The sequence below is a fragment of the Pelodiscus sinensis genome, chromosome 14 (assembly GCF_049634645.1).
Source record: "Pelodiscus sinensis isolate JC-2024 chromosome 14, ASM4963464v1, whole genome shotgun sequence".
NCBI classification, from domain to species: domain Eukaryota; kingdom Metazoa; phylum Chordata; order Testudines; family Trionychidae; genus Pelodiscus; species Pelodiscus sinensis.
Window position 1 is genome coordinate 2,190,947 of NC_134724.1, and position 22,465 is coordinate 2,213,411.

The 22,465-nt window shown below is 53.1% G+C and overlaps 1 protein-coding gene and 1 long non-coding RNA gene across 8 annotated transcripts in view; one reads left to right on the forward strand and one right to left on the reverse strand.

Annotated features, from left to right (window-relative positions):
* LOC112547304 (uncharacterized) overlaps nt 1-5,302 on the forward strand; it is a 29,655-nt gene extending 24,353 nt beyond the window's left edge. The window contains exons 3-4 of the long non-coding RNA XR_012895674.1: nt 4,330-4,391; nt 4,868-5,302. This is a non-coding gene — a long non-coding RNA (uncharacterized LOC112547304). The remainder of the gene's footprint in view (nt 1-4,329; nt 4,392-4,867) is intronic.
* PAQR5 (progestin and adipoQ receptor family member 5) overlaps nt 1-12,875 on the reverse strand; it is a 34,890-nt gene extending 22,015 nt beyond the window's left edge. Inside the window, exons 1-2 of one of the 7 annotated variants that reach the window (XM_075896837.1) lie at nt 12,858-12,875; nt 6,670-6,724 (exon numbers count right to left, since the gene is read on the reverse strand). The gene's annotated coding sequence lies outside the window, so the exon portion shown is untranslated. Of the gene's footprint in view, nt 1-3,757; nt 4,268-5,295; nt 5,436-6,669; nt 6,725-6,872; nt 7,003-8,182; nt 8,323-8,415; nt 8,491-12,857 lie in introns of those variants that run through there. The other 6 variants (XM_025189205.2, XM_014578070.3, XM_075896835.1 and 3 more) reach the window with 6 other exon arrangements.
* Between the last annotated feature and the right edge of the window lie 9,590 nt (nt 12,876-22,465).

Genomic DNA, 22,465 nt, shown 5'->3' on the forward strand with positions numbered 1-22,465 from the left:
AGATGGCAAAGATTAGAGGGAATATTGGTCACTAGCACAGTTACATAGCAAGTGCAGCACCTGTACGGTATGTCAAGCAGGATTCTCCAAGGGACAGCAACAAACTGGCACCACAGGGGAGCTGGGAATGGCAGTTTCATTATTTCCGATGTCAGTACACACTTCGGGACAGACAGCCCCGTTAGCCCGTCTTTGCCTTTTCTGTGGCACATAACGCGCCAATCACAACTTCGCTAAGAGCTGCGGGGCCCCAGCCCAGGACAGGATCCGACTAGTCGTGGGATATTCCACACAGACACGCAGCACCAGCAGGAGAGAAACTGCACCTCAAGCAAAGCCGTTGATTTCCTTTTCCACCCTGCAATTATTCTCTACCAGGAGAATTAAACGTGTTCTCCTTTTACTTTCCTGCCAATGCCCCCGCCCCTTATAATGGGGTTCACCTCACTCCCTCTGATCCCAGCTTCCAGTGCTGGTACGCACAGTTTGTGGCCGTGCAACTCCTACGCTGCACAGGGGAAGGAGGGAGGTAGGATCGTTCGCTTTGCAAAGCTGCGCCTGAGGGGGGGGGGGAGGAGAAGGGTTGATGTTCGCTCATTTATATTTAAAGAAAAAAAATGAGTCTATCCCGGACATGGAATACGGAACATAATCCGAAATGCTTTCATTTACACAGAACGTCTGATTTGTTTCCCATGATCTGCAATTGCCTGGCTTCTGTCAGACTTTATAACCAGGATCCTGCGGGCTCAGAGTTCTGGCTCGTTACACGCAGGGCACTGTCCAGTTATGCGTTTTTCTCGCTGCGCTACAAGCCATGGGCCGAATCCCGCGAGGGAAAGCTTCAAACCCTCGCTGAAAGCAAGCCGTCCTGTGCAGGGTCAAGCCCTCCCATACCTACTCAGATTCTCGCCATCTGGAACAAGCACGCCCCATTCGTATCCTTTGCCAGAACACTTTGCTACGGACACACAACTCGAGGGAGTCATGGGACCGTTTCAAAACAAACACTGCTGTTTTAATGACACTGGAAATGGGAGCAGCTCAACGTGTGTTGGACAGGGACGTGGTTTCCACGTGGGATCCCTGATCAGCCCGTGACTCATATTTTTAGTGTCAGACAAAGCTGAGTGCCAGATACGCTGGGCTCCCAGGACTCAGAGTGACTGGGCCCACAGATGACAAGCCGCTGACTTGCTACATAGCAAGGCTCTTGTGTTTGCCCCCACCTGTGTGGGATCTAAGAGCAGCAGACGGTGCAGTTTTGAAGCGCACAGTACGCCCCGGCTAGAGAGTTACTGTGTTGTGCATGAGTACAAACACATTTACCTAGAATGGGACGGAAAGGATCTCCTGGCGTGTCTGTCCAGGCCGGTACTATGCCAGGCAACCCCCCCCATATAATCCTGAACCCCCTCCCATGCCCCTTGCTCCTCGGTCCAGCCCAAAGCCCCCTCCTGTACCAAATCCCCCCGTGTGATCCCATTACTACGTTTATCAAGTTCCGTCTTCAAACCAATGAACTGGTTTGCCTGCATCATACCAATGGGAGGCTGCTCCAAATGTTGCCACCAAGAGGTGGGAACCTTCCCGTTTCCCGCCTGAATTTCAACCCGGCAAGCCTCTGCCATTTCCCCACGTGCATGGCTAGCTGGCCGGTTCGCTCTCCTGGCCGGCATTCCCTGCTCTCCAGAGAGTCCAAGGGCCTCAGAAGTGATGTCGATATTAGGGTGCCAGGCATCTGATTTTCAATCACCACGTCTGGTCAGAAAGGGACCCTGGCAGCTCTGGTCAGCGGTGACAACCCGGCCATAAAACATCTGAGCAGTGGCACAGCAGGGAACGGCTCCATGCGGTTTCCAGAAGTGGATCGCGTGTCCCCCCTCTGGCTCGTAAATAGCCGGGGGGCTCTGCATGCATGCCCTGACCCCGCAGCTCCCATTGGCTGGGAACCACAGCCAATGGGAGCCCCAGGAGCTGCCCCTGCCAACGGGGCAGCTCCTGGAGACACCTGGCCATGCATCTGGCTAGAAGCTAGGGGTGGGGAGCAGGTTGGTCACTTCCAGGAGCCGCCGGAGGTAAGTGTTGCCAGGAGCCTGCACCCCCACCTGTGCCCCTACCTCCTGCCCCAGACCTGAACCCCCTCCCATCCGCCTCACTCCTCAGCCCAAAGCCCCCGCCTGTATCAAATCCCCTCAGCTCCAGCCTCACCCAAGAGCCCACGCCCCTAGCCAGAGCCCTCAAGCTCCTCCACACTCCGAATCCCCCCAGCCCTTCACCCCCATCATCCCTAGCCCCACCCTACAGCTGCACCCCCAGACAAAGTCTCACCCCCCCAACCACATCCCAGGTCAGTTTTCTGCTGTCAGAAAACTGAAAGTCCTCGTGATGTGACTGCACCTCCTTCGAGACCCGCTGTTAATTAGAAGGGGGAAGACCTGGAAGAAGAACTCACCTCCAGGACCAGCCTAAGACCAGAGCTGCCAGGATTATCCAGAGAGACTGAGCTTGCCTGGCCAGCAGGGGAAATCTGCCTGCCTGTATCAGGGCTGGTGAGCGTGACACTGTGTGCTTAGCATGTGTAGTCTGCTTGCTTGGGAATTGTCAATACATCGAGGATACGAATATTACTGAGGGAAGCTCTTTCAGCGGCTAAAGAACCAGCAAACCCGCAGGAAATTCCACCCTGAGCCCTAGGCACTGGGGACGGGTGAGTGTGTAAATTAACAGGGTTGTACCTTGCGCCCTGGGAGTGTGTCCCCCTACAGTGTGGAAGGGATAGAGGAATGTGTGCAGGTAACAAAGATGAGGGACGGCTGGGACATTATCAACCTAACATTCAATGAAGGTGCACACAGCTGTTTGTGTAGATTCTTGCATTAGTACCCTTCCTATCTAATTGCCTTTGAGCCTTATCTGCTTCGTTTTAACTATCCCATCTTCAGGTGCTCACTGATTGCCAGTTCTGCCTTCCTAAAATAAAATAAATGAATGGAGATGCCTGTCTCCTAGAACGGGAAGGGACCCTGAAAGGTCATTGAGTCCAGTCCCCTGCCTTCACAGCAGGACCAAGTACCATCCCTGATGAATTTTGCCCCAAATCACTAAATGGCCTCTACAAGGATTGAACTCACAACCCTGGGTTTACCAGGCCAATGCTCAAACCACTGAGCTCTCCCTCCACCATTTTTATCATATTTATCCTTCTTATTTTTCCCTTTGATATTTTCATACCCTCTTCTCCTTGTTTCCCACCCCCCTCCTCTTCCATTGCCCTCCCCCCCCCCATTTATTTTGGGTCTGCACATCCTAAACTCAAAACTCCGGTCATCTGAAGAAGTGGGCTGTGCCCATGAAAGCTCATGACACCATCGACATGTTTTGTTAGTCTATAAAGTGCTACCAGACCATTTGTTGTTACCTGTGTAATTGGCTGCTGAGAGCAGAAGGCAGTTAAGTGTCAGAAAAATAGCCCCATCTTTCAAAGCTCGGGGGAAGTGACGCACCATGCCAGAACCGATGAAAAGACCAGTGAGGACCGACAATGCCCCGCCCCCCCCGCGCGTCCCATTTCCCTCTGCTCCTACGCAACATAGGCACAGATGACCCCTGGGCCGCTGTGCTCATTTGAATGAGGGAAATATTAACAGGCAGCCAGACAGCGACGGGCCAGCGGTGGTAGGTGCATACAAGGATAGAGAGTTCTTTGTGGACGTTACAACCGCCCCCCCCCCCCCCCCCAAACAGGGATACAAACTTCCTCACGGATCGTCCAACACAGCTTCCCCGGGCGCAAGCCACACGTTCCTCGCCACCGAGTTCCAGGCATGCAATGTGCACCTAAGTGCTCCCAAGTCCTGATCCAAATTTGGCTTTGAAGCTTGAATCCAGAGAAACCGCTCCCTGCTTATCTCACTCACTCAGCACGCGGATGCAAACACGGGCCGGGGAGATATTTTTACAAAACCCTCTCTGCACAGGGCACACCCACATCTCCAAGGGCAGGAGCCAGCCTCATGTTTGCTATTGAGTTCGCACTGAAACAGTTCAGCCTGACAGTTGAACTTGCAGGGTTTGCAGGCGGGTTTCTGCAAGAGGCATTCCCCTCCGGCATCACCTCTCTTGGACAAGGGTGTGCGTTTGTTCCGGCAAAGATGGGCCTAAGGTGAACCAGGTTTGCCTTCCGTTGCAGAGTGGCTATCATTACCTTTACTAACACTGGCTGCAGGTGGACACAACCAGAGTTAAAACACAATAGTGCGCACGGGATGATTTAAATACAAGAGAAGAATTTTAGCTGTTAATTATTAACTTTTATGATTTAATCAGTAGAGAGAATTGTTCAACTATGAAACCAGTGACTGAGCCGTCCTGCAGAATCACCACGAAAGGTAATAACATTAGAAATGCCAAAACCTTGTAGACAGAATGGCAAGGACTTTGTATTATTCTGTCATTTATTGTTTGGGGCCCAACACAGCAAAGCAGTTCAACAAATGAAGTTTTAAGTGAATGCTTAAGTTTAGCTGAAGTCACCTTCACACAGACTTAATCATGTACTAAGGTGTTTTGTTGAACCCAGAGTCCAATATGGCTGCATTTTAGTGGTGTGTGTGTCTGATTGGGAAAGGCTTTGGAATGAAAGTGCAGGAATGCACAAAGGAAGCAACTCGTTAAATAAATTCCTCTTACCGCACCTACAAAATACACTCTAACATTTCCATCGTTTCTCTGTAGAGGACACGAAAAGTTCCAACTTTCTCTTGCCGAGTGGATCTACTCAGGCTTTGCAGAATAGGATTTTTTTTAAATAATTCTGAGAAATAATATTTTTAAAGTTTTTTTTATTGGCTTACTTTTTCCACAGTTGTGTGAAATGATGGTGTGATCGGGCAAAGGGGACTTAGGCGACTGTTTACTGAGAATAGCGGTTGAGATGCAAAATGTTAAAGCTTTATAACCACTCACACCAATTGCCACCTTCACATCTCAAACCAGACACAGTAAATACCCGGACTTGAGTTCTCCAGGAGCATTTTTCTGACGTCGCCTGGCTGTACGTTTTTATTTTGTTCAGTGGAAATATTTTTTCATGTATGTGTGTGGACAGGGAAATTGACATGTGCCAATAAAAATCTAAACCTCCCAAGCCCACTTACAGACAAGAGGCTGTTTGAATTTACTGCATAAAGACTGAGTATATTTCACTGCAAGCAACATAAAAGATCTTTTAAAAAAAAAAAACTTCATAAACTCCAGAAGAGGTGCTGGGAAGCAGAGAGGCACTGTACTTACATGTCCGGCTCCAGGAGCTGCAATGCATTCCCTCATGCCTTGTAACCAGAAGAGCTGGCAGCAGGTCACAACCAAGGTGTCAATACTATTTCTCCTTGCACAGGAGGAAATGCACCTCTCAGCCCTGAGCTAGAAATGTGTGGCAAGCAGCAGGGTGGTTTGGGGCTGAGTGAGGGTGCAGAGAAACCTCCCTGACAGCAAGTGGGCTGACAGGTTTGCAAAAGAAACAACCACCTGTTGGCCTCTGAAGGGCAGGGCAGCAGAAACGTTCTGCGTGAGATATGCTTGCCAGAGCCACTTGGCCGGGCTGCATGCGTAGAGGAGCCGGCGGTGGGGTGGGCTGAGTGCATTTGTTCAGGGCCGGGAAGGTGATTAAGCGCACGGGAAATGGGAGCAAATTAATTTGGATTCATTTGTCATTGGAAATAGCCGAGTCCAAACAGATTAGATTATGTTCTGGATTTAGTTTCTTGAGACCTACAGGGAGCAGAATGCTGGCTCCTAGTGCATAAACCCACAGGCCTCTTTACTGTCCAGGCAGTCAGTGGTTCCCCCAGCTCTGAAATGGGGGTACACATGCCTGCTTACCTTGCCGGGTCTGTAAATCCCAGCTCATTCACGGCAACGCGCTTTGAGCCTATCCAGTGGTGCAGAAACTACTTGCTTTATTGGACACCGGTGACTGGAGAAATGCACCAGCACCCCTGCCAAAATTTTAATCCCTAAATAGGGTGCCCTCTCATGCCCCCTTCCTAGTCCTCTGGGTGGCCCCTGCCTGGCAGGCACCAGCTGCCTATCAGATCAGACCCAATCCTGCCCCATTTACACAGGGCCTGCCAGACTTCCCACCTAGTTTCACTGATGTCAGTGGAACTAGTTGGGCAGTGGGGGACTAGTCCGTGTGAGTAAGAGAGGCAGAATCAGTCCAATTAAAAGCATCACTGAGACAGAGAGAACAGAGCCCATGACACCGCCCCTCTCAGACAGCTGGTAAAATCCACAGCAATTCCCCCTTGGGAATGAAAACGTGCATATAACAAACTCGGCCAACAATAGATAGCCCTTTGCACTGAAGACTTAAGTTTCCCAAGAAAAGCAGGGGGATGGGGTGGGGGGAGATAGAAACACAGGGTCACAACTCCCTTTGGCAACATCCCAAGAGGTTACAAAACTGGGGTTGCTTAAAAGTACAGTTATGGGCACAGGAAAGGGACTGTGTGAAAATGGACCTTCTTACGCAACAGACCTTCTCCAGGGCTGCGGCTGCCTGCAATGTATTTCAAAGATAAGGGACTGCGTTCTTAGCACCCTGCCCCGCCCTGGCTCCTCCAGATACTACTGTTGTCATAATAATCAATCACGAACAGCACTCACCAGCTTTTCCCCGGGGATTCCTCGCTGCTTCTTGCGGGACTCAGCAGCTCCCCATCTTGTTGAACAGAGAAGACACAGTAAGGAACATCCCTTGTAATGAGGGGCGTATTTTACAGGTAGCACCGGCACGCGAGTCAGAGAACCCAGCCTGGGTCTCAGAACCCGCAGAGCCGGCAGCTACAGGGGGCAATAATCCAGAATACCATTTCACGCAGGAACGCTGCCGCCTCGGCCCCGCGATGCGCTAGATCGGAGCTCTCCCACTGCCGTTGCTCAGAGTAAAACCACACATTGTGCACCCATCCAAGCCAATGGCTAACCGGCCTTTGGCTTTCAGGGCACAGAATCGGGCCCCTTAAAAAAAGCGAGAGAGAAAATGCCCGAAAAGAGGTGGATGGGGCAAAAAAGGGTGGGCAGGGGGTGAGGGCACCCAATGAATTCTTTTCCTCTTTGGTAAGGCCCCTATTTTTACTTTTGCCCTCGCTGCGGAAGTATTTTATATTTGAATATAGCAACCCACTAAGAGCCTCGAATCACTCGAGTGTGGTACAAGGTCATAGCTCTCGTATTATGAAGTAGTTAAAAACCGATAGCCAGGCACACTGCAGTATTCACCAATCAGGAAGAGCAGAAATAACGACCATTTGAAATCAGGCCTTATGAATATGCAACAGTGTCCCAGGTTTTAATCACAAGGGGGAGAAAAAATTGACATATGTTTAAATTTGGGCTTGTTAACCCTCCCTTTTCCAGCTCCAGAATTTTAATTGTGGATTTTCCTCGGATGAGAATTATCGAGTGCTTTTATTGCTGCTTTTAAACTTTTTTTTTTTTTTTAAACTTCAGACTGCAATATACGAGCTTGCATCTCATCTGTTCTGTAGTCTCTTTTCAAAGTCATTTCTTTCAGTGGGACTATAATGTTATCCAGCCAAGGCAGCAATTTCAAATACATCAACAACAAAGTGTTACGGACAATGCCGTAGGCATGTTATTGGTACCAGCAAGTACCAGGCATAAACAAAAAGCAATTTTCTTCATGGGCTTCTCACGAGCTCCAAATTTGTACAAGTAGTCACACTGAAGATTAGCTAGAGAAGTATTCCAGGCCTCCTGCTAAACACCAGCGCTCTCCTATTTATGACATAGATCTAGGAGAGTAAGATCAACACAAATCTATGCATATAGTAATGAACGAACAGTTCACATTTGGTTCCCAGTTGGCCATGGGTTTGCACCGTTCAGTATTTCTAAACATTCCAGTGATCACTTGGACATTCAGAAAACTGCCCCCAAACTTTGGAGTTCTCACTTTTGTACCAAAAGCACTTTTTTTTCTCTTTTGGGCATTTGTTGTGGGCCTGCTAAAAAGTTTGTCATCCACTCAGGGAGCAGAAGCAAAATGCCGTGTGACCAGCTAGTCGCACTACAGCTAGTTCAAACGCACAATTCCTAAGCATCAGCATTCCGTTCTAGTTTTTCTGCATGCAAGCCATTCCACGCCAATACTTACACCTCACGCTGGACTAGGGCCCATAACTGCTGGCCACACGTGCAGCGAAAGGAGCTGGCTCCCGCCCACCTCTCAGCGCTCACATCAGAAGAAACAAACCCCTCCGACGTCTGGCGGCGGGACTATGACATGACCGGCTCGGTGTCACAGAGCCGCCGAAGACGTGCGGTCCCCCGCGGCAGCGAACGCTCGTCTTTGCTGTAGGAATCAATGTACAAAAATTCCAGACATACCTAAAGCTCCACCAGTCTTTGAGAACTGGGTGTGCCGTTAAGGTGCTTTTTGTTAGCTCAGGATGGGGGAAGTACGTGCCGTAGCCAGGAAAGGCAACTGGAGAGGGTGTGGGGAAAGAATGCAGAACCCGGCTCAGCAGGAGGTTCACGGTGCACACACCCTCCGCCGAGGGCACAGAGAAACCCGTCAGCTGAGAAATCAGGGAAGTCGTTCTACTACCCGGGAAAAGGGAGCTTGCAAAACCAGAGGCCAGACTGTAAATACGGCCCTGGAAGCAACAGCCGGTCTCATGACCCCGCCTACCAGGATCCCCGCCAAGTGACACTCATGTAAAGCATCTTCAAAACTCTGGGACACGCGTTTTTCCAACTGGAGGTGAGTCACCGCTCCCATCAGTCGGACGGATGTCTCTGCAGAAGGTCAGGCGTGGGCCCGCTTTGGGGACAAGCTGTAAACAGCTGATTCATTTGGATCCATCAGTGCGCTGATCATCTCCCACGGCACAGACGCCAGCACGAAACCGCGATGCCCTTTGGGGCTGGGACGTGGCCCCGGAGAACAACCCAGTGCTCTTCGGCTGCCCAAAGCGCAGGTGGGGGAGGAGGGTCCATTTGCCAGCCAATTGGCCCAACGCTCTGCTCTGCTGGGACGCAAATGGCCAGGTTAACGCGTCACTGGTGAACGAGACATTTGGCCGGCACAGCCGCACCCAGAACGTCGCCATTAACTCCACTCGGGGGGGCAGAATCGGGGCTCCGCTCTGTAAGTGCTTTACCCCCTTCAGTTCCCAAATTCTATGGGCCCGGGATGCGGCGAGCGAAGGACAGATGCTGGCTTTCTGCCCGCTCCTGGCAGGCAGCGTGGACTGTGTACATCCCTCCTGTGTTTGCTTTTGCCCCCCTCTGAACCATTTACTGACTTTCCATCAGGCCTCTGTGTCTCCCCCCACCCCCGCAGCACCTCAAAACCGCACTCCGTGCTTGACGGGGAAGGGGCAGAGTCTGGGAGCCGTCGGCTGTGTAATCCCCCGGCGCTAAGACCAGCAGACTGGACCCCCCAAACATTGCTGCACTCGCGAGGCCCGGCCAGCTCACGCACCGTGTCCGTCTTGGGCCGGCGCGGGACGAAGGGCGCGGCTCAGAGCGACGCACGACCCAGCCTGAGCTCCGGCATGTCCCTTCTGAACCCGGTGCCGCCTGCCCGGGAAGGGGCTGGTGCGGACGGGCTGCGCGCGCTCGTTTGGGACCGTTCTGGGCCTGCCGGGGACTGGAGGGCAGACTAGATGGCCACAGTGGTCCCATACGAACTACGGCCCAGCTGCACTGCAACCACAACCCCCCCACCCCCCCCGGCCCCAGTCTCAGAGCCCAGGGCAGCCCACCCAGGCTCCCAGGGCTCGGATGCAGGTCTGCCCAGGGCAGGGGGAAGGGGGCAAGTGCCCCAGGACCCGTGATTCCAAAGCCTTGGCATGGCTGCCAGAGAGCCGTGCAGTGCGCTCCGGGCGGCGCTGAGGGCCAGGAGGCGGCCTGGTGCATTCTGGGGCCCTCCCAGGGCTGGGGGTAGCATGGTGTACTGTGTGGGGCTCTAAGGTGGGGGCGGGGAATTTTGCCACTGACCCCCAGAAAAATCAGTTGGGGGGGCTCACACACAAGTGAGAAGCAGAGGAAACCACCCTCATCATGGTGACCCCCACTTGAGAAGCAGCAAGACGCTCTCCACATTCCCCTCACACACCAGAGTCTAGAGGGGGCCCAGTGATGGGACGACGGGGGAGGGGAGGGGGATGTAAACACCAGCATGGGCTCCCCAATGCTGGAGGGAGCCTTGCGGGCCAGATCCAGGCAAGCTGGAGGCCACATCCAGCCCTGGGCCTCAGTTTCCCCACCCTTGCTCCAAGGGCTGGGGGGGTGGCACGGTGCACTCTGGGGATAGCTCTAAGGGCTGGGGGGCGGGGTGCCACACTCTGGGCAGTGCTGAGCATTGGCTGCCCTCAGCCCCGCTCCTTGTGCCTGAGGCCACGCCCCTTCCGGGAGCACAGAGCCAGCCCCTCCATTTTCCCAGGGGCCCAGCGTCTGTTCCCATGGCTACCCCGCTCTCCTCTGGTCGAGACTCGGAGCCCCGGCTCCAGACAAAGCATCTGTGAGATTTTTAGCCTCGCCAGAGCCTCTGCATCTGTTCAAGTCGTCGCTCTCTCGGGTTCATCCAGTGCCCAGCTGGTAACAGACACTCCCCTTTGGCCTTTGCGGGAGCTCAAGTTTTAGTCCTTGTCATGTCCTCATCGCTGTAGCAACACAGTCGTTAACAGGTTGGTCTCCTTACACTTCTAAGGCAGGGAAGAATGATCCTCGCTTGCCAAAGGGGAAACTGAGGCACATGCAATTAAATGACACGTCCAAGGTCACATGAAAAAAAGACCGTGATGGAGGTGGGAAATGAATGCAGGTCTCTTGTGTCCCAGTCCAGTGCACTAGCTGCTTTTCTTCCTGGAGCTCTACCGAACCCTTAGAGAGAGACCCTATCTAGGGCTTAGCTATGTGCCGATATTTCATATTTCCAGATCAACTCTGCATGTGTGTGTGTGTGGAGAGAGAGTGCGTCTCATGTGACCAGAAGCGGCTGGGAAGGGTATCAAAGGGTGAGTCTTCTGAGCCGGGAACTGGTCTAGCAAGTTTGCAGTCAATGGAAATGTACTAGTTCAACATCATTTTCGGCTGTTCCTAACAACCTTTTGGCACGGCCTTAGCTCCAGTTTTTGCTAAAGCGAGGCCGCCAGCAAAGGAGACCCGAAAGGAAAGCTTGTCATCATGACGTTCTAGGCACTTGTAAAATGGGAACCAAAGGAAAAAACCCACAAAACCAAAATGACAACAACGGAGTTTAGAATCTCTCTCTTCAGACACAACCCAACAGCCAGGGGGAATACAGCCTTCCTCCCGCGTACGGGGGCCTCTGGGACGGCTTCCGGAGACCAGAACGCAACGGCGGTGGCACGTCCCCATTTCTCAGGCAGCGTGGCAGCTTTGCCTAGGCAATCTTCCGTTACCCTTCGATTTACGACACCAAGACGGTACAGAGCGTGCGGCTGTATCCCGTTAACGCGGCACCAGTACACTTTAAGATGCTTTGACGTGGGGCAGCTTCCGTTGCCTCCCACTGCAACTCACCCAGCCCCGCAGGGATCCTCTCCAGTGCCAAGAGCACCCCTCTCCCTCCGGCCCCTGGGCACGTGGCCCCAGGACTCAGGCATGGCAAGGCGAGGGCTGGGCCCCGCAGCTTGGGCGCCATAGGCCGCAGCGCTCGCTGGCACAGGATGTTGTGGAAGAGCTGCCCAGCTGGGCCTGCACACGCTGGCCCAGCAGGGCCTGGTGCAGGGAGGGGAGGGGCCTGAAGAGATAGACAGAAGCAGACAGACAGACAGACACAGCGGCTGCCAGGCATAGGAGGAAACCACCAGCCAGAAGAGCGGGGCTGACAGAGTCAATGTCACGCACACGGCCCCTGCCCCGTCCCCAAAGACGTGGGAGGAAGAATTCACGAGAAAAGGGCCCAACTCTCGGGCGACCAGGAGAAGGTTCCGAAATCCCAGGGGGCCGATCCCGGCAGTGGCAGAGCTGCCAGGCGCTCGGCTGGGGAGAAGGCACCGACCAGTATGGAAAAGGGCCAGAAATTGGCCTTAAAAGCTGTTTTTGGATCATCTGCCCAGCTGAGAGGGTCCAGAAAAAGCCCAGCTGGGTGATACCACTGCGGATTAGGGCTTTTTCATGAGGAAAATGGGCCAGGAAGCACGGGGCAGCTTTTTTTGCTTTGGAGGGGCCTCGAAATCATCTGATTGTCAACTCAAGGGTCCTTTTCGTCCAGAGTTTTGCCTCTGCCTGTGGCCAGCACCAGACGCGACGGAGAAAGATACAAGGGATCCTGCCGGGAGCCTTTCCAGGGAAAGGGACAGTCACTTCTAACACACAACACAGCCGCATCCATGCAACCAGGGGTGGTGGGTCACGCAGGCAAGGCGAGGCCCAGTCTTCCCAGAACTGCCTACGCTCTCTAGCTGCCGGGAAAGGCTGGGGCGCCCCGACCCTCTGTGGTCGCTCTCTGCCGCTGGACACCGGGGGGGGGGGGGGGGGAAGCAGGGTCAGAGCCGGGATGGCACAGACTAGAGGCAGCCCTCAAAGGGGAAGAAATCAAGAGGACATCAGGGAAAAGGGAGAGATGCAGCAATGAACGTTGTTGACCCAGGGTGGATCCCGACCGCTTGCTCAGCTGCGCGTGAGGGAGCCAACCAAAGACTGGTGCTCACGTCCCTCCTAGTCAGTGGTGCAGCCGAAAGAACCGCCCGAGACCTGGGGCCATCACGGTCTCGCCACAAGGCCACAGCACGTTAGAACACAGCACAGCCCCCCCTCCCGCTCACCCACACAGAGTTCATCCACCAAGTACTCACCTGGCGTTAATACTTCTCCAGGCAGTTTTACTCACGGACAGCCAGCACGAGGTGGGGCCGTCAATTCCGGCAAACAGCCTCTAAGCAAAGCCACGCGAGTGTGCCGAGCCGAGGTCTGCCCTGCCGGGGACTCTCCTGGGCGTCGCATGAACTCGCGTCGGGCCTGTATATAAATTCGCATCAACAGACGCGTGGGTTACAGCCACTTGAGGTCACTGAAGTACCAAACCCGCCCACAGTGTCCTAGAACATGGAAATTACAGGTCGAGACTATTTACCGACTCTTTGCCCGGTCACGTCGCAGCGCCCACCGCCAGCGGCGGATTCCCAACTCCATAAGGAAGCTCCTCCCCATCTCCAGCTTATCACCACGCACAGCAAGTTCCTACGGGGGTGTAAAGTGCAGTTGATTACCCGATAATCTGATAAGCAAAAGCTTATAGGTTAATGCTATAGGCTACATGCATTTCCCTCACTCCCACCCTTGTCAGTAAATATTTTGGCAGGCTGGCCAGCAGCCCAGCTCAGTCCTGGCTCGCACCGGGTCTGGGACTCTGCATTTCAGCGGCAGCAGTGGAGGGTGACAAGCAGCCAGTCCACGAGGGGAGCTGGGTTTTAAACTGGCTGTCCTCATGGACCAGCTCCCGCCTGGCTCCCTGCGCTGCTGCCTCTGATATAGAGGCAGCAGTGCAGGGTGGCAGCAGCCCCTGTTTAGGAGGGGTCGGAGCTCCCGGACCCGGCACGGGCCAGAACTGAGCTGGGCTGCCTACCAGCCCAGTTCCTAATACGTTTTAAATGCAGAACTACAGCAAGGCAGGGGACAGAGCGCACTGGCTGCTGGCCTCACCCCCACGGACTATAGAACAGTCGACAAACCGATAAGAATTCGTGAGATTACTCGACTGTTGAATTAACCGATATTTAACATCCCTACTTCCTACAGCTCCTACCAACATGAAATCTCAAGTCCACCCTACAGTCTGGTAATATACAAGTACGACCGACTTTCTTCCTCCCCGGGGAGGGGAGGTTTCGTACGCATTTGTCATCACTTGGAACATCAGGCTGAAATTTTCCACGTTCGGTCTCTGCCTCCAGTTGGATTGTTAGGAAAAGTTTGGGCCAACATTCGGGCGGATTTTGAGACCGAGATTAATGGACGATAGCGTTCCCTCTATATGCATAGTGAACGTTCCCTAAAGAGTCAACCTGAGGCAGAGACCCAGGGTGAAACATTACGGACGATTCTCATCGGGCCGAAATCGTGGAAAGGGCTGCATGATTTGAACTGTAGGTGTCACTGCTGCTCCTTCTATGTGTGCAGAGGCGACAAGGTTATTTTCAGCGGCATCTACGCGTCTCAGGAACACAAGAACTAGTGAAAGTCAGTGGCATGTGTGCTCCTAACCCCCTTTGGCACGTCTGACAATCTCCTTTTAGATACTCGAGCCACACACGACATCTCCATGTAGCGACCCACCATAGCAACATGGAAAGGAAAAGTTTCCACCATTCCTTGCTGCTTTCATGTTGCCTGTAACTAGAGCCCTGCAAATCTGTGCATATCTGCTTTACACCCCCCGGTACCTGCATCCGCAAGTGTGGATGTGAATATCCGCGGCTCATTTTTGCAGATTCAGTTGCGGGTGCAAAATCCGCACAGGGCTCTGCCTGTAACAACACGGCTGATTATACCCTTAAACCCTTTGGGAATCTTCCACTCCTGCCTCTGACATGTCAGGAAGCAACAGGAACCCACAGCTTCCGCAAACTCTCAGTCTGGTGCAAATCCTTCGCAGCAACCTCAGACCCTCTTGTACAAGCCGATGGGCGGGGTCTGTCAAGCGGTCCATGTGTTACCCTGCAGTCACATTGCTGAGGGCACTGTTGTGCGAGTTTGATGAACGGGGCCCAGGCGTCCCAAGAGGCGAGCGGGTTTAAACCCCGAAAGTCAGACACTAAAGTCTTCACTGATTGCAACTATATGTCATGTCATGTCATGGCAAGACAACGAGGAGTCAGATCTTTTATAAAAAGCTAGTCATGCACCCAACTTAAAAATCACCATGCAATCCATGTGCAGGCTGTGGTTCTGAGGGGCGGGGCTGGATGCACGAACGTGATCCAACTATGATGCACCTTCGGCATTGCTTCCCAACAGGGCAAGGAAGCAAATCACGCACAGAGGGGCTACATCCCACACCATGGGAGCCAAGAAAAAAAAAAAGAGGGGCCACGAAGGCCAACAGAAACTGAGAAAGGAGGGAGTTCCCCACTTGCTCACGATGCAAAGGGGAAAAAAGCCACAAGCCCTCTTAAACAGAAGAGGGTTGAACCCAAGACCAACCAGGACACAGGGGGCCAGTCCCAGGGCCGGAGGCTGTCCATGAACACTGGATCTCTCCTGCACCTCGGGGCGCTACTGGGGAACGGTTTTAAGGCACCAGGTAATGGATTAGAAAAGGGATTTTCTCTACGATGGAAGCGCAAAGCCTGCGGTTGCATTTATGTTCCTGTTCTGTGCAACTCCGACTTTCTTTGCTTTCTCTGGACTAGCCAGTCTTTATGGCCTTTTCTGTTAAATAAACCTCTCTCTGTTTTCATGGTCAGCAGGCCCCGGGTGGGCAAACTGGGTGGAGCGTGATCCAAAGCGAGTTGGTTGTTGTGGGGCTGGTTTCACGCTGTAGGGGACCAGTCAGAGTACCCGGTGATTAAGAACTCCGGCAGGAGGGCGTTGGGAGGACCACAGCTTGCAAGGGTTGTTGGTGTCAGTTTGTTAAAGTTGGTGAGAGCCAGGAGACCACCTGGAGTCTGGCTGCTGGTGCCAAGGATCATAGAATAGTAAGAGTGGAAGGTACCACAAGGAGCCAGTGAGTTCAGTCCCCTGCCCTCACGGCAGGACCAAGCACCGTCTAGACCATCCCTGACAGGTGTCTGTCCAACCGGCTCCTAAATATCTCCAGAGATGGAGATTCCACAACCTTCCTAGGCAATTTATTCCAGTGTTTAACCACCCGGACAGTTAGGAAGTTTTTCCTAGTGTCCAACCTAAACCTCCCTTGCTGCAGTTTAAGCCCATTGCTTCTTATCCTGTCTTCAGAGGGCAAGGAGAACAATTTTTCTCCCTCCTCCCTGTGACACTGACCCATAGGCACATGGCCCATGGGTCCCCATGTGGCAGAACCCCTTCCTGCTCTGGGTGGATCCTCCATTGTCCCAGTGGGAAAAACCCTCACCCTCGAACCCTGCCCAGATCTGGTACGGACACCATGGGGCTGCAGCTATCACAGGCTGCCAGCACTTTGTCAGTCACAAGGCTTCCACTGAAGTCAGGGTAGATGGATCTGGACAATTATTATTGCTTTGTCTAGGTTGGACCTCTGCGGGCTGGCATCCTTGGGACCTGGCCAGTCCCAAGTCAAGGAATCTGCTGGAGCAGGGAGGTCGATAGAGGGCCGGCATTGACCAAGCGTGGAGTAGGGAGGGTACTCAGGGGGGCGGGTGGAGAGATACTCGGGGAGAGAGGCAGGGTGGCTACAGAACCCTGCAGAGGGGGACTAGGAGCACAGCCTCGCGGGAGCGCACCGAGCCCCGTGGCTGCCAGGCTACGCTCCTGGTCCCCAGTGGCAGGTCTTCAGCCATCCTGCCTCTTCCCGGGAGCGTCCCCACTCAGCCCGGGAGCATCCCGGGGGTTGCTGGAGCACAGACGCCTGGAGCAGAGTCCATCCTGCCGTAGGACTCAGGGCCCCTTGTGATTGGCACAAAACCAACACACAATATGAAACAGATCCTGCCTCAAACGGTTCCCAGCCAGACCAGAGCAAGCGGGAGAAAGGGATTACGTCCGTCCTCCATTTTCCAGATGCACAACAGGGCACAGTACAGTTAATGCGATCGAGAGGAATTTTGTGTTTGTTTTAATTGAATCATCCCATTCTGTAAGCCCTCCTCCGAGCGCACTAGATTTGGCCCGTAGTATTAGTGTCTTCCTATGTACTCATTGAACTAGGTTTTTTTAAATATTGCCAATGGATTTCAATGCATTTTACTTGGCCTATATCTAGTGTCTGTCAATTTCCCCACGTTACTACTTACTTAACATACCGGCGATTTAATTTTCCCGCCCACAGAGCATCCAGGCAAGTTAACCAGCTTGTTAATTTAAACTGGTAAACAACCGCTGGTGGGAGCTTCCAATAGATTCAATTGGGCAGAACCGCAGCACGTCTTGGTTTTGATCAATTTGCCTCATGGTGAAATCACGGCAACCCATTCAGAGTACCGAGGTGAACGGACAGTGAAACCACTAGCTGGGTTCCCTGTTGACCAATGGATAGCGCCTCCTGGAAAACGCTCAAGAGCCTGGTGCAACGACACGGTTAGCTGGTGCTTTGGCTTCATAAAGGATTTTCGGCTGGAGGGTGGGGAGGGTTATCCCTAGTGCCCGGAGGGGGATGAGGTGGTGGAGAGAGGAAGAAACTTGCCTGTGGTTGCCCAGAGACTCAAAGACTTTGGGTCCCCACACTAGCCGGTGCGCTAACATCAGCAGCGCAGCCATGGTTGCACGGGCGGCAGGACGGGCTTGGTGCCCTGTGTACAATCCCTTTGGGGCACACTCCGATCCTCCTCCAAGTGGGGCGACATGACTGGGCTGTCACCGTCAGATGGTCTCCGGTTCTGCCCAGCACACTGGGTCTCCACGTGTTGAATCCCACCAAGATCAGGAGGAATCTATCTACTGGGCCTTGGATCAGAACTTCTGCCAGCTGCATTTTGATCCCTACCTAGATAAACACAACGGCTGCCTTGTTTCCCCACCCTTCGCTCTGCCTTTCTGCCTAAGGGCTAACTGCCAGAAGCCCCTCCAGGCCTGGCCTGCTGGGTTCTCACCCTGCTCAGTTTGGGCTTGGGGGTATGCAGAGATGAGACATAACCAGGCCTCCTTCCTCACTTTACACTCCAGGAGGTGGTGGGCATAAGGAATTAATGCAGAAGTGGAATTAGCAGCCAAAATCTACACAACCACATGCATGTACGTTGCTATGCGCATCTGTACTGGGTTTATTTGCAAGCATTGATGGGTATGGGCATGCTTGTGGTCTTCTTGACCAATGTAGACAATACAGGCTCTTTGGCGCATGGACTGTTTTATTAATAGAGCTAGTACAGGTTGAACCTCTAAACTCTGGGCTCCTTGGCCCGGCAACAACCGTGGTCTGGAAGGATCACAGACACTGCTGGACCAGAGGGCTGGGCTGATGGTGGGGAGCCCAGCAGGAAGCCTAGTCTCACCCAGATGGAGGCAGCAGGGCCGCATCCAGGAGCGCAGCCCAGACTGGAGCCCAGGAGCGCAGGCCAGGCCGGTGGCGAGAGCACAGCCCCAGCCAGCTCAGCGACCCAGGGTCGTAGCCCCGGCCCAGGCTGTGGGCAGCGAGCAGGCCAGACAGGAGGGAGCCTTGGCCTCCCCTGGTTCGGCAAACTCTGTCATTGGTGCCGGACTAGGGAGGTCCCACCTGCAGAGCAATTAGTACAAGGGGGCCCTGGCTCCACATTACCAGAATACAAATCCATCCATAAATACTGATAAATTCTTCTCCCCCGTTGATGCTGCTCCTTCGCCCCAGGCTGAGCTCTGAGCTCGCTACCAGCAGATAGAACAATCAATTAGTCACGGTCATGGGCTTGTAATAGGTGCTGCCCAGCCTCGGCCCCTCTTTGATTTCTCTATAAATGTCCGTGTGGTCCCAGGCTGATATCGGCACCGTTTGCAAACTATCAAGTCATTTAAAAATCACCCTCCAACCCACCCGGAACAAGACAACTCAGTAGGGGCAGGAAGAACATGCAAATCAGTTTGGAAGTGGGCGACTTCAAACAGAAACCTCAAGACAAACGTGGGCTCAACTTTCACCCTCCCAGTCGTTCCTTGCGGAGTCATTGTAGGTGGCAACTCCAGCGGCCTTCGAGCCACAAGCCAGACACGCTCTTGAGTTATAAATTGTGTATGAAAATGCTCTTCAGAGCCCCTTCTAAATATTCTAGCACCGCCAGGGAGTTAACTAAAGGCAGAAGCGAAAGGACACCTATGTTAATATTTAATTTAGCCCTAAGCCAGTATCTTCAATAATGTACATTTAATTCTTTACCTTATTATTCACAGTCTAACCTGCCCTACAGGGCTTCATAGAATCATAGAACTGTCGGGCTGGCAGGGGTGGAAGTGTTATCGAGTCAGACTACCTGAGCGAACGCACAACCAGCCATCCCTGACAGGCGCTTGACCAACCTTTTCTCAAAATCCTCCAGTGATGGAGGTTCCAGTGCGTCCCTTTGACGTCTATTCCAGAGCTTAACAACCCTGACAAAGTTTCTCCTAACATCTAACGTAAATCTCTCTGGTTGACTATTAAGCCCATTACTTCTCGTCCTGCCTTCAGAGGTCATGGAAAACAATTGATCCCCCTCCTCTTTATAACCACCCGTAATGTGTGCAGGCTGTACTCAGGTCCTGCCTCAGACTTCATTTCCTCACCATGAAACACGAGGGTTTTTTAACCTTTCCTCAGACATTGGGTTGTCTAAACCTTCTGTCATCTTAGTTCTCCTTTGGACCCTCTCCAGTTTATCTGCACCCTTCCTAAAGCCTGGCACCCAGAAACAGATGCACTAGGTGAGGCCTCCCCACGGCTGAGTAGAGCTGGACAAGTATCTCCCATGTCTAACACACAAATACCTCCCCAGAAGAACATTAGCCTTTTGTGCAGTAGCACTGGAGCGTTGACTGTCATCCAATTTGCTGATCCTCCATACGTCCCTGATGCTTTCCAGCTGTACCACCACCGAGCCAATTATTCCCCATTTTGTAGTGTCCAATGTAAACACTACTTAGGGTTTGATCCAGTGCATGGTAAGGTCAATGGAAAGATGCCGATTGACTTCCGTGGTGCACAATCCATCCCTTTGGCCCTTGCAACGCAAACTCTGGAGACCAGAGGCTCTTTTGGTCAGGGGTGCGCGAGTGATGTGTCGACAGGAGGAACCAAACCTGGGACCTCTGGAGCACCATGTGAGAGAGAAAAGCCAGCTAGCTCTCAGCTAAGGCCGTAGAGCAAACTCCTTCCCTCTCTCTGCATGTGGTCTCAGAGTTTAGTGTTGAATATATTAAACCATTTACTGATGTTGCTGTTACTTTGTGTTAGTTCAATTTAATAATCTAATTCATACATATTTCTCTTCGCTGATGTTACTCTGAAGTGTGTGTAGCTGACCAGCTCATTCTCTGGATATATGCCAAGTTACCCCTCGAGGGGTAATTACTCCAAGGTTAAGAACCACTGCTCTAACTGGTGGGGGTCTGACACTGGGGGGCATCTGGGGTGGGGGGCTGATACTAGGGGTCGCTGGAGGCTGGGGCTTTTGGTGGACTGTCAACATTCGATTTGCATATTTGTTATTTGCATAATGAATATGCAAATAAAAGGCTACCTGTCTGTCAAAAGTTTGCCAAGGGGTTTGCCGGTCCACGGCATAGAAAGGTTGGGTGCCGCTGTCCTAGAGGGGAAGAGGCGGCACCGTGTCCTCACCAGGCTGGAAAGTCTCATGAGAGTCTGACTGTGCTCCAGCAAGGGGGAGCCCGGTGGCACCTGAGAGACTAACGGATGAATCAGGCCTGAGGCTTCCGTGGGGAAAACCCACCAAGCAGAGTCCGGCAGGGCCCCTGGCCTGCTGGCTTGGGCCTGAAGACTCCTGCTGGAAACTGGGGTGACCAGGTGTCCGGTGCTTGACGGGAATGCCCAGCTGAAAAAAGGCGGCTCCAGTCACCGCTGCAGCCTGGGCCCTTACGAGTCCAGTCAGCAGGGTCAGAGCAGAGCTGTTCCCACCGGTCCTGGCACCGGGCTGCACCCCGCAAGCAGCCAGCAGCCCTGGCTCCCAGGCAGCTGTTCCACAGGGCTCCACACTGCCCCTGCCCAGAGCACCGGCTGTGCACTTCCATTGGCCAGGAGCCAGCCAATGGGAGCAGTAGGTGCAGTGCCTGTGGGCGGGGGCAGTGCACGGAGCCCCCTAACCCACACCCTGCCCCCACTCAGGCACCAGACCAAGTGGCCTCTTCCTGGGCTTCCAAGGAGCCGGCCGTAGCCTCGCTGCACCATTGACTGGGAGCTGCCCAAGGTAAACCTGCACCCCAACCCCCAGCCCCAATCCTCACCCCCCAAGCCCTCATTCCTGGCCCCACCCCAGAGCCCATAGCCCCGCTCCCACAACCTGAACCCCTCCCCCCTGCACCCTAACCCCCTCCCACACTCAATCCCTCACCCCTGGCCCCCTCCGAGCCTGTCCCCCCGATAGAACCCTCAACCTCTCCCAATCCCCCACCCTTGGCCCCACCCTGAGCCTGCCCCTGTTAGAATCCTGACCCCCCCACACCCCAAGCCTGCCTCCCAGTTAGAGCCTTCACCCCCTCCAAACCCCAATCCCCCGCCCCCACCCAGTGAACGTGTGTGAGGGTGGAGGAGAGCGACTCTGGCACCCCAGTCCTTCCTCTCCCCAATGCTCTGCCCACAACTCCTGCCCCCTACTCCACATACCCAAATCCTCTACCCACCTCCTGCACCCATACCTCCTTCCATATCCAGCACCCCTGCCCCAGATCACAGTCCCCTCCTGCCCTCGGTCACAGTCCAACCCCCTGCACCCTAGTCCAGTGCTCCAGCTCACAACTGCCTCCTCCTCCCAAATTCCCTCCCGTACCCCATGCTCCCTTCTGCACCCAACCTCCATCCCAGACCCCGCACCGCCTCCATTAATATCATGGAAGAGTGCTGCCCTCGACCACTTTCCAAATTCTTGGAATGGCCACCCATCAAAAGTTATTACCTACCCCAGATTTGGGAGTTCTTGAACAGACGGACAGACCAACTCACAACCGGAGAGTAGATAAACTTAACTAGAGCTAAACATTTACATACGGAATTATTCATTTTTTTATCAATATTATTTGTTAAATTGTAAGTGTTAGAAAGTCAAACTCCTCTCCAAGACACCAATAGGAAAAGGCAAAATGCGCATACACGGTATTTGCTTGACTCAACTTATCGTTAAAACATGGGAGTGGCTCTGGAATTTACACATCTCTCTTGAAACCAGCAATACAGTGTTTGCAAAATGAAGCAAGGATGTCATACGGGCGTCTCCATTAGCTATACATCCCTTTTCAATGTTTGCTTTAACGAAGCCAGATGTAGGTATGCAATTACATTTTATTTTCAAGGTTTACGAGGCATCACACGCAGTGGACATAGAAACTTACTAGGGTGTGTTGCCTTTTCCCCCTGAAGACATTTTGACTTTTTATTCCTGAAAAAAACTTCTAAAGACATAAATTGACAAAAAAAAAAAAATCAACATTTTTAGTTCCCCCTTTTCCATTTGTCCCTAGAAATTGAGAGCAAAGATGAGGAAGATTCCCTGTTGTGTTCGCTCCCTCTGGGGCTCCTGGCATTGGTCACTGCGGTCAGACAGGACACTGGGCTAAATGGACCTTTGATCTGACCCAGTCTGGCAGCTCTTACTTTCTCGGGGTGACTTTTTTTAATGGAGGCTTTGCAAAA